Source organism: Sinocyclocheilus anshuiensis, unplaced genomic scaffold, assembly GCF_001515605.1.
Source record: "Sinocyclocheilus anshuiensis isolate Anshui unplaced genomic scaffold, SAMN03320099.WGS_v1.1 scaffold293, whole genome shotgun sequence".
Lineage (NCBI taxonomy): Eukaryota > Metazoa > Chordata > Actinopteri > Cypriniformes > Cyprinidae > Sinocyclocheilus > Sinocyclocheilus anshuiensis.
Window position 1 is genome coordinate 345456 of NW_015540858.1, and position 12622 is coordinate 358077.

At 35.3% G+C, this 12622-nt stretch overlaps 1 long non-coding RNA gene across 1 annotated transcript in view; it reads right to left on the minus strand.

Annotated features, from left to right (window-relative positions):
- The window catches only part of LOC107687903 (uncharacterized), a 45480-nt gene that overhangs the window by 7893 nt on the left and 24965 nt on the right, over positions 1–12622 (minus strand). The gene's annotated exons all lie outside the window — the stretch shown is intronic.

Sequence of the window (12622 nt, forward strand, 5' to 3'; positions counted from 1 at the left end):
TATTAATGATTGATTTTATTCTTCATGACACACACATTTATTAATAATAATAATAATAAATTGAGAATTGAGTGACTGTTCAAATCGAAATACACAAGACACACAGTCAGCGGTATCAAAAATATGACTAGTAAATTATGTATAAAATTATATAAATATATATAATGATCTAGTTTTTAATACACTTACATTAATTTATATATATATATATATATATATATATGTGTGTGTGTGTGTGTGTGTGTGTGTGTGTGAGAATAACAACAACAATAATAATAATTATTATTATTATTATGACTATTACAACAATAAAAAAATATAGCAAGTAATAGATTTGTAAAAGTTGTGTCCTTGTAGTGACAATAATAAAATAATTTCTGAATTAAGAAATACATTTTCCCATCATTGTCTATGGCTGAGGGGGAAAACAATGCATTACCTCATAATATATATTAGAGGCCATTTCAAAATGTGCATTTCCAAAAAAGATGGGGCAGTGTTCCATTTCATCTTTGAATAACACAATTATGATTAATTTAGATTTTACATCCGATGTTGTGAACATATGATCCCTTTAAAGGGGTCATATGATGCGATTTTAATTTTTCCTTTCTCTTTGGAGTGTTACAAGCTCTTGACCCATCTCCACCCCTAAACTTACCATCTCCACCCCCTAGATGTGGATACAAACCTGCTCCCTGGATCTTTGTTCTGCAGTGAGGGGCTACTGTTCTCAAGCCCGCCCGCCGGCCTCAGCTCACTCTAGGCCGCGGCTCACTCTAGGCCTCCGCTCACTCAAGGCCGCGGTGTGTGATTTAATGTTTTTGTCTCATCGCTCCGGCCGGACAGGGCATCATAATATGGTGAGGGTCATAACATTTCCGTCACACGCTTGAGGTATTCGGCCAATCACAATGCACTGGATAGCTGGCCAATCACAGCACATCTCGCTTTTCAGACCGATGAGCTTTGTCAAAATCGATGCGTTTCAGAAAGGCGCGGCATAGAGGAGAAACAATAATGTACAGTATGTGGAAAATAATGTGTTTGTTTAACCTTAAACCGCATAAACACATTTCATTACACCAAATACACACAAAATGTTCTTTTTAGCAACATCATATGACCCCTTTAAAATGCTAGACAGTTTAATCAATCTCCCCAAACAACCAATAGATGGAGTTAAAGACACTAAAACTTTTGTTTCTGGTTGTAATGAGCATTAAATAATACAATATTATTGTACCCTAGATAAATGCATTGGTTTAAAGGATATTTCAATAATTTGGTTACAATCAGGTTCATAAACACTAGCTGACACTTTAAAAAAAATGTTTTTTTTTCCCCAGTCTAAAGTGTTTTGTTATAAACACAAACGCACATTTCTGAGCAGCGGTCAGGAAGTCCTGAATCAAAGGAAAAGGCCAAATATTTACTCTGTGCTGCTTCACAGCCTCCATCACCATGGAAACCAGTTCAGAAAGCTTTCATAATATCATGTGACACGTGGGTCACATGACAGTCCCACCCTGCGTGTATATTTTCATAAACCTTTACTGAGAAGTCACATTTCTGTGTAGTCTGCCTGTCTGAGGCACTAATTATGATATGAACATATGGCGCAAGCGATTCATCTTCATACAGTATTTCAGTTGCTCAAAAGTATCTGGTGGTTTAAATGACATGAAATTAGGTTTTCGAGAAAAGCCCTGCGCTCTAGACATAATTCGCAAAAGTAAATACAACATGTTGATTCAAACCTAAAACCAACTTAAAGGAGGAATCATTTTCTCCATGAGCTTGTGTTTTGAATCACCGTAATTGGTTGCATGATTTGACGAGACATGTTTATAACATCTGGTTATTTTGAAAATACTTCTGACAATTAAAAATACCTAATTACAGCTCTCCCATTGGGAATCCATGTAAAGTTCATGCAAACTGCCGGAACGAACGGAAAAAGGAGGACAGTGAAGGCCAAATATATACTTGTGTGTCATTTTTGGACTTAAAATATATTAAACAATCAGTTCAAGATTATGCTATGGAAATATAAGTTCAGGAGTTTGGGGCAGTTTATTAGCATTTATTCATTTTAATGGCACTGTGAATTAAATAATTGAATAAAACAATATTAAAATAAAAGTTTAAATTACAAAAATAAATCTAGCAATAAATGCAGTATATATAGATATAATAATTGAATAAAACATAATGGTAATAAAAGTAATTGATATATTAGGTTTACACACATATACATACATACACACATATCTATATATAATTTTTCATTAAAACATTTACTATTAAAATTGCATAAACAGAGCAAGCAATGGTGTATAAAATATAAAAATTATAATTTTTTTAATAAATGTATTATTTTTATTATAATTACATTTATTATAAATGACATAAAGGTGCTGATCACATTTAGACCTCACTGTCTTACTCTCCGACACTGATTTCATTTGTAAACTCACTCCAGCTCTGTTAGCCGTCATGATGCATCATTGTGATTCTGCACATTAGATCCAGCAATGAAACACATCATAATACTTGGACAACGGTTTAGTGTGGGGAAGAACTAAATGACTGATTTCACCCATAATAAAATCTGCTAAATAAAGTCCTCTGCAAACACACACATCTGGATGTGATTCCACCGGCGTTTCTTCATATCTTTCACTGAATGGCTTGTGTCCATATATATAGTGAATTTAAATTCTATTCATTTCGACCACCTATTTTCTACTGCTTCAACAAATATGTAAAAAATATAAGTTAAATATATCAACAAAAATGTTTTTTCCACTGAATTATGGAAGACTGTTTCTGACACAGGATAAAAATAAATAAAATAAAAATAAATTAAAAGGTAATTGCAACTTTTTATATTACAATTCTGACTTTTTTCTCTCATATTTCTCAGAATTGCGAGATATAAACTCAGAAATGTGAGATATAAAGTAGGAATTGCACTAAAAATCACCAAGCAAGTCAGAATTGTGATAGTCACAATTACCTTTATTATTTTTTATTCCTCATTCTATGGCAAAAAAAAAAAAAAGAATTTAGAAATAAAAACTCAATTCAGATTTAAAAAATAAGAATTGTGAGATGTAAACAAACAAACAAAAAGTGTAGAACTAGCAATTCTGAGGTAAAAAGTCTGAATTTTGAGATAAAAAGTCACAATTGCCATTATTTTAGTCAGGCATGTTTTTTCCCCCAATTAAAATCAAATTTATTGTAGAATTCTCTTCATTTAACTCATAGAAACAAATGGGTAACTGGGATTCATTTGTCCACACACTAAACCAATTTTACCTCTCTAAAAAAAGAAGGAGAAAGAAATAGGGAACTAATTATTTTTAAAATATGTAAAAAATATAAGTTAAATATATCAACAAAAATGTTTTTTCCACTGAATTATGGAAGACTGTTTCTGACACAGGATAAAAATAAATAAAATAAAAATAAATTAAAAGGTAATTGCAACTTTTTATATTACAATTCTGACTTTTTTCTCTCATATTTCTCAGAATTGCGAGATATAAACTCAGAAATGTGAGATATAAAGTAGGAATTGCACTAAAAATCACCAAGCAAGTCAGAATTGTGATAGTCACAATTACCTTTATTATTTTTTATTCCTCATTCTATGGCAAAAAAAAAAAAAGAATTTAGAAATAAAAACTCAATTCAGATTTAAAAAATAAGAATTGTGAGATGTAAACAAACAAACAAAAAGTGTAGAACTAGCAATTCTGAGGTAAAAAGTCTGAATTTTGAGATAAAAAGTCACAATTGCCATTATTTTTTATTTTGTGGCAGAAACAAACATAAAAAATTGTGAAATGTTAACTCAATTGAGAAGGGAAAAAAGACGAGATGTAAACAACAACAACAAAAAACGTTTTATATTTTGCAACTCTGAGGAACAAAAAAAAAAAGAAACTCTGAACTGTAAGAGTTGCAATTACCCTTTTTATTTTTTTATTCCATGGCAGAAACAGGCTTCCATATCGAATCGCTCCCATGATGTTACCAAAACCATATGATGTTATTTTTCCTGTGCAACACAAAAGTAGCATTTTTGAAGCATTTTCACAAAGCTATTCACTTGCGCATCCAGTTTTCCCATGGCGTAACCAAAGCCTTGTTTCTGGCGACACTCTCAGTCTCACCTTCACACCAACAGGTTCAACTCAACACAAACACAGCCGAGACAGACACCGCAACAGGTCAAGACTCATGTCAAACATCTGAGGTCCCCCGTTACAATAACAAAACCCAAAGCTCTTGCATTTCAGCGGGAAACAGCCAGGAAAGGAGCCGGAGCAGAGGGAGTCGATTCCAAACGTCTGATTGTATACATCAAAACAAATAAACAATGTACTGAGAATCTGGTGCTGGAATGAAAAGCACAACTCTAATGCACATACTTGGTTTCAGATCATTGGTTCTTTTCAGGACAACTGTCAACGCTGATCAAACCCAAACATCCAGTCGGGGGGTCTGTGGCCACTTTTAAAGCTCATCTTCATGAAATCGAACATCTAGATTCATACTCTGAGGGCAAATACAATAATGCTTCGCTTTTCCAATCCATCGTGAAAATAAAATTGTGGTGCGAGAAATAGAGCGCGACAGTCAGCGGCCACTTTGGAAGCTGAAGTCATTTTCTCCATTGGGATTTCAAAACAATCATCAATAGAGTTCTGAGCTACGAACCAAACCAAACCAAACCCAGGATGAATCACAATACGACAAACTTCGAATTGGGAGAAAACAAAAAGTATATGAAAAGCAGAAAAAGACAAAGACTCAAAGACTTTCATGAGTGAATAAACTACTTACAGGAAAATTACATCATACCCTTCACTAGCAATTATCCTGAGCAGTGACGTCAAAGACAGCAGACGAGGAAAAACATAGTTCATTTCATACATATTTTCAATTTGTTTACAAAAGTGAATTATTGAATTATTTCATCAAAATACACTGCTCCTTTTGAATGGCTGACGTAGAAAGATGCCATTTGCCAAGGAACAATTCACTCTCTGTCCAACCAAGATGCAGATGAGTTTGTTTCTTCATCAGATTTGTAGAAACGTAGCATTGCATCAGTGTCTCAGCAACGGATCCTCTGCAGTGAATGGGTGCCGTCAGAATGAGAGTCCAAACAGCTGATAAAAACACAAGAAACGAATCCATCATTAAAATGTGTGGAATGTTTCTTCCGTTCTAAAAATACGAGTCCTCTATCCATAATATTGCTTTCTCCAGTGAAAAAGTCATCTCGTCTGAATCATATAAATATGATATTTGAATATACATATATGAATAAACAAATATGTGGGTGGATTTTGATGTGAGAGAACAACAGGAGATGGACTTTTACACTGCAGGAAGCTTTATGAATGATCGTATTTTGGCCAGAAGTGACCGTTTCAATTTAAAACGCCTTATTTATAGATTTGTTTCTTACAAACACGCAGCTTTCGGCTTCTCAAGACATTAACTGATGGACTGGAGTGGTGTGGATTACTTGTGGATTATTGTGATGTTTTTATCAGCTGTTTGGACTCTCATTCTGACGGCACCCATTCACTGCAGAGGATCCATTGGTGAGCAAGTGACGGAATGCTACATTTCTCCAAATCTGTTCAGATGAACGTGCAAGCTCATCTATATCTTAAATAGCCTGAGGGTGAGAACATTTTCAGCAAATTTTAATTTTTTGGGTGAACTATTCCTTTAATGCTTTATAGTTACACCTTGGAGTCAACTAGACAATACAAACCAGTCAAAACCTTGATGCCCACGTCTTATGTAATCTATGTGTGTTAATAGCGGCACATTTGCTCCTGATCTCACCCGCATTACCCGATAATGCTCCAATGAGAAGTTTGCAAGCTAATTAAAGGCCTCTATAACAGATTTAGCCTGGCCTGCCGTGCAGATTTAGAGAGCACTAACTTTGCCTCATCTCTGAGTTACCTAATTCTCCTTGCTCAGACCGGCTGATGAAATCGGTGTAAACTGTCAGAGATACTCGAACTACATGACAAAGCTGACAGACATTTTCCCACTAATAGACGTTTCCAAACTATCTAAAGGTCTTAGGAAAAGAAAACAGACTGCCTGATTCCTGATCATCGGCATGTCATGGAGGGTACTTGAATGCACATAAACGTCTTATCTTCTTATAATCTTCTTGTATGTTTTTACATGAATATATCTCCTACCTAATAAAAATAATCTGGGGTCAGTATGTATTTTTTTTGCATTAAGGATGCATTAAGTTGATCAAAAGTGACATTTATAATGAACTCTCTATTAATCAAAGAATCTTGTACTACAAAAAAAAAATATTACACACACAGCACAACTGTTTACAACACTGATAATAATCAGAAATGTTTCCTGAGCAGCAAATCAGCATATTAGAATGATTTCTGAAGGATCATGTGACACTGAAGACTGGAGTAATGATGCTGAAAATTCAGCTTTGCATCACAGGAATAAATTACATTTTCTTAAACTGAGAGTTTTTAAATCGTAAAAAATATTTCTGTATCTTAGATCAAATATATGCAACTTTAGTAAGCTAATATAAATATTTAGCCACACTAAAACGTATATAAATGTCATTGCATTACATAATATATTCAATTAAGTGGCTTTTTTTTTAATGGGTTTGAAATGCTAAAACAGCAGATGTAGTGTTGAAAATAAGCACAGTCAGTTTGTGGATAGTGGATGATGTTGATAATGAATGTGATTCTTTACACCTGCGAGAACATTAGAACTAGAACTTGTAACATCAGCTGATACAAACACACTGAGACTGAGAACAGCGAAGGTAATGTGGCTTACATGTCCAAATACTGTAGTTAATTCTGTAGTTTGTGAAGTAAACAGAAACGTAATAATGATGTAACTGCTGGACTGGATAGCATTTGCTGAGGATTTCCTGCTATCATTACATCAGAAAGTCTGTCATCTCAACATCATTTGACTCCGCTGGAAGACATTTTTGGGGTTCCAGTGAAGAGCACTTCAGTTTGAAATTCATCTCTATGGTCTTGGTTCAGTACTTGTGTTTAGTAATTCACCACAGCGGCTTAGCGAGAAGACAGGCTGCCGTGCAGATAAAGGATTAGATGAACAGCTTTGTTTGACAAAAGCACAAGAGAGGGTTTGACAGCTTCCACAGAATTGTGGAAAAGCATTTGAAGTTACACATTATAAATGTTGGGTGTGTGTTTATCTGAAAAGAGAAAGCGAAACAAATGTTGTGCTGTGGTCGGGTACATAATGTTCCACTCTTCTCACTCAAGACTAACAAAATGTGGGACTAAGAATATAATGAAATTAAAGATAAATGGGTCAAAGACGAAAGGGTTTTCAAGCATCAAAACAATAAAAGTTTTATACAGCTTCAATTTTTTTTCCCGTACATTAGAATGTCCTGTTTTTTATTTTTTCTGAGCAAAAATTTTTTGATTTTCAGAAGGCACCCACTAAAATGTCATTCAGTGCAACAGTAGTTCATATACCAAAAAAAAAAAAAAACCCTGGCAGGCATATTTAGAACAAGAATCACTGCATGACATTAAAAGACAAAAAACTAATCGATTGTCATTTTAAATCTTTACCAATCTTTGCCACTATATTTCAAACCACTAGGTTTTACCCATTTGTCAGAAAGATGTTTTAATAATTTAATATCTAATAACATTTTGTATAATCACTTATTATTTAATTAGTACAGGTCTGAATAGCAAAAAGGGATGCCTTGTCTTTGACCCAAATACATTTGAAAATTGCATTTATTTATTTGTTTGTTTTTGGAAACAATACAAGGAAACATTTGCTTACACCAATTAACTAATAGGCAATGACACATTTTTGTAAGCCAAAACCCAAAGATGAGCATTTTAGTACACCTGATTGCTTCCATCATCCTGAAGTGAATAGGTTTTTGGTTAGATGCCTGAAATAAGGTCTGTGGTTTAACACAAGCTCAGTATATTTTCACGTTTTATTCTACAACATAAAATACACCAGTAAAACCCTCTTGCTGCTTTTTTAAAGGTTTCATTTGTCTCGAAGGCTTTAAAATGTATGAATGTTGTTAAGATTATCATGATGAACAAAATGTGTAAGAATCAAACTTCTGTTAGTCACAGATCTTGTTTTCTGCAATAATCCAAAATCCAATGGAAAAATCCTATGGATGACACAAAATTTCCAGGTCGCGTTTTATTCTACAACATAAAATACACCATTAAAACCCTCTTGCTGCTTTTTTAAAGGTTTCATTTGTCTCGAAGGCTTTAAAATTTATGAATGTTGTTAAGATTATCATGATGAACAAAATGTGTAAGAATCAAACTTCTGTTAGTCACAGATCTTGTTTTCTGCAATAATCCAAAATCCAATGGAAAAATCCTATGGATGACACAAAATTTCCAGGTCGGCCTACAAAAACACGTCCTCTATGCAGCGCTATATAATTGGCTGATAATATGTTTACTGTTGCTAACGTCATTTTGGTCAAAAACAGCTAAAACAATTAGGTTAAACATTCATGCTTTATGTTTACATCCACAAAATGCCAAAATGTTGTGATCGCTGTATTCCATAAACACACAGTATGATAATTTACTCACTCACACATTTAAATGCAGTTGTCGCTCCCAAAATGTTCCAGTGTGTACATTGATTCAGTATACAACCGTCACAAATAAATGACAGTTATGACACCTAAATACACTGGCAATATCTAGTATTCTGTAAATCACAGACATCAACACGCTGACATTTCCAGTTAAAGGTGAGGCGTGTTATTTCTGCAACAATGGAGACACTGAAACGATTACTAGACTAAAGCCTATTTTGAAAGATAAGATAATGCTGAGTCAATTTCACAGTTGTAGCACTCTACAAATGATTCATGGCTTTCTCTGCATGTTGAACTTGGAAAGAAGAAAATATTCTAACATCAAACAAGTTAAATAAACTATCATTCCATCCTCTTAAATCTCTCAGCAAAGACATGCTTCACCGTTTAGCACCCCGTCCTTTCTCCAAGACACACAGGTGCTGAATCACGCAGTGGGAATGTTACGAGAGTCAGATAACTCGAGTCTTTGGACAGGTTGCAGAGTGAATGTGTGCCATGCTGCCATACGGCCAGACATTTATTTTAGTGAAGGTCTTCCATCTGCTTTGCATTAACTGACTCCAACACTCTCTATGCTCAGAGCCGATGTGTTTCAGTGAGTCACTAACGGATCACTGCAGAGACTCATGTTCACCCTTCCTGGCAGACTGTTGGTAAACGGCCATAAGTTTCAAGGTATTTCGCTTGGGAAGGACTTGATGTTTTTTTAAATGTGATGGCACACATTTCTCCAAAGCAAGTCCAAGGAGAACATGGAAAACATGCTGCTTTTCACAACTGCAAAACAAGTCACTTGAAAACATCTCAGATCTCAATTCAGTTTATTTTCTAGAGCATGAACCACAATACATTTCAATGCAGCTTTATAGAAATATGAAATATAAAGGAAAAGCCTGAATACTCCCACAGTTATCAAGTCAAAGGTGATGGGTGAGAAAAACTCAAGGTATGCATACCTGCATTAACACGCAGAAAGGTAACCGATGGCACACAAGCAAAAATAGCAAGTGAGATTACATGCAGGCCTATTGATTTTATTTAGTTGTTTATTTTAGATATGAAGTCATTTGCAAACGCATGCCAAACTACATACCGCGGTAATCCTTTAGCGTCGTGCAACATGTTTAATTCAGTTATGAGCTATAGGGGAAGCTAAACACTCAAAACGACAAGATTTGCGCGTCCACTGACCTGGGAAGTGCAATTCGGTCTCCATTTCTTGAGGCACTGAATATAAGAAATTTAGTCACAAGATGATATAACATGCATGTAGACTCGCATCTGAATTTGCATGTCTGCATCAGTTACATGAAATATGCAAATAATACATATCAATAATGGATGATATATCACATTTTCATTGGTCTCTTCAATGGAAAATAATCACACTGAGTTTATTTATTACTTTATAATATGTGACCCTGGACCACAAAACCTTAAGTGTCAATTTTTCGAAATTGAGATTTATACATCATCCGAAAGTTGAATAAATAAGCTTTCCAGTGAAAGCTTGTTCTGGTTTGTTAGGATAGGACAATATTTGGCTGAGATACAACTATTTGAAAATCTGGAATCTGAGGGTGCAAAAAAATCAAAATATTGAGAAAATTGCCTTTAAAGTTGTCCAAATCAAGTCCTTTGCAATGCATATTACTAATCAAAACTGTTTTGATATATTTACGGTAAGAAATTTACACAATATCTTCATGGAACATGATCTTTACTTAATATCCTAATGATTTTTGGCATAAAAGAAAAATCGATAATTTTGACCCATACAATGATTTTTTGGCTATTGCTACAAATATAAATATACCCAGCGACTTAAGACTGGTTTTGTGGTCCAGGGTCACATATATAATAGAATCTACAAACTCTGCTGATTCAACAACCAGGTGGTCTGGGGTTTGCTTGCTTGCTTTGCTAAAGCAATCCATCTTAACTAACAGAAATAAACTGCTATGATGACAAAATTTAGACCTCAGCTATTTACAGTGAGTATTTAAAAAGGTAGATGCTATTTAGATTCCATTTGCACCAAGTACGAATAGCCTTTTGTGACTAAGTGCCAAACAGTGATAGATGCAACTGAGTGTCAACAGAAGAAATATTCTATTTGCACTAATGGTAAAATATCTGGGCCCGTATTCACAAAACATCTTAAGGCTAAAAGTAGCTCATAACTCGCCGATTTAGGAGAAAATCTTAAAAATAATGATAATAAGGACTCCTAAATATGTGTTCTAAGAGTATTTCACAAAGCGTTTTAGCGCTAAAATTAGCTCCTAAATCTGTGAAACGTTAGGAGTAGTGAAGAGGACTCCTAAGTCACTAAAACCAAATCTGAACTATCCTAAAATGGCTGTTGCCAGCAATCTACCTCGGAATATAAACATGTTAGAAACATTTGACCATAATGAGCTTTTAAAAAGGTCTCGGCTTTGGTTTGGAGGTTATCCCAACTCCAAATTTTTTATTATATCCTTAATATATAGCTGTTCTCACGTCCAGTTTGGTTTTCCTTTATGTTTGCATGTCTTACTATCAGCCATGATTATTCTACTCTGCTAATTAAAAGGCTGTTTATATGCATATTACCAAAATTTTATTAGTCGCAGAGGAAAAAAAATTCCACATGAAGTGGCGAAATCACGCAGTCCGTGACGGACAAATCGTTAATGGCTGGTCTTTGTGGTAATACAGTACATCGGGCAGGACATCCATATGCTCACCTAACATTCATCGACCTCAAATATGTCTTATCACCTGAAATATGTATGTAGTAGCAACTTTACATGGCAGCTCAATCTAATGTTAGCCTAGAAAAAAGTGCGCAGTTCACATGTTTGTGCGGAGTGTGGAAGCTGAATAGCAGCGCGCTTGGGCTACAGATGGAGGCGCCGGTGCGATCATTGGCTCTTAAAATACTAAATTTTTGGTCATACAGATGAGAGTAATACATCTTTTGTATCTGTAAAGACTCTTCGTTTATTCGTGTGCACTAAGAATAACAACAAAACGTTGCGCTTTTGTAAAATAATGAAAGCAAACAGGATGCGATTTCTGCCGTCTCTGGTCTGTGAACTTGAGCGCCTCACTTTGAAACTCTGTGTATGCTTGCCTTATTACAGACATGAAAAATATATCTAGAGAGAGTGAAACTTTTTAAATGAACCAATTCAAATAGAAAACAAATATTCTCAGATTATGTAATCCGTATGAAACATGCATACAGGCGCATACTGTGGAGACGACGAGTCAGTGTCGCCGACTTCATCTCTTAAACCGAAAACAGAAAGCACTGTTCATTGTGCCCTGGTTTTGAGCATCCTCAGGCCCCGTCCAGTGAGAGAGGGGGAGATCCAAGACTGTGTGAGCGATTAGAGGCTACGGTAATCCGACCCATCCAGTGATGAGTGAGCTGGTAGAGGAGGAGTCTCACACACAGGGAGGAGAAAGACTGACAGGGACCAAGGGGAGTTCTCCATGCGCACACCCCTACAAACATACACACGCAAACTCCTGCTCTCACACATCGCTTTACACACAGGCAGGGATCTTACGCACGAAGGACTTCGCATGAGAAGACAACAAAACCAGGATCTGGACAGCCTGCAAGCTTCACATGGCACATGGTAAGTCTGGAAGCGCTGAAGGAATAAGCTTAGTTGGTTTTAAGTACCTTACAATTTTGAGACAAACCTCACTGTATATTTAATTTGGATTGACAGTAAGACAGTATAGAGTTACGGCTTAAATGTGGAAACAATCTGAAAATTAATTTTAGACTAAAACGCCAAGACACATTTAGTCTTAAATTTGGTTATGCTCTACACTGGTCTAAAGCCTACATGACGGTGAAGATCTGGAACAAATTAAGAGCCTTAAAGGTTTACTAAAATTTGCTGGCTTCACTAAACAGCTCTG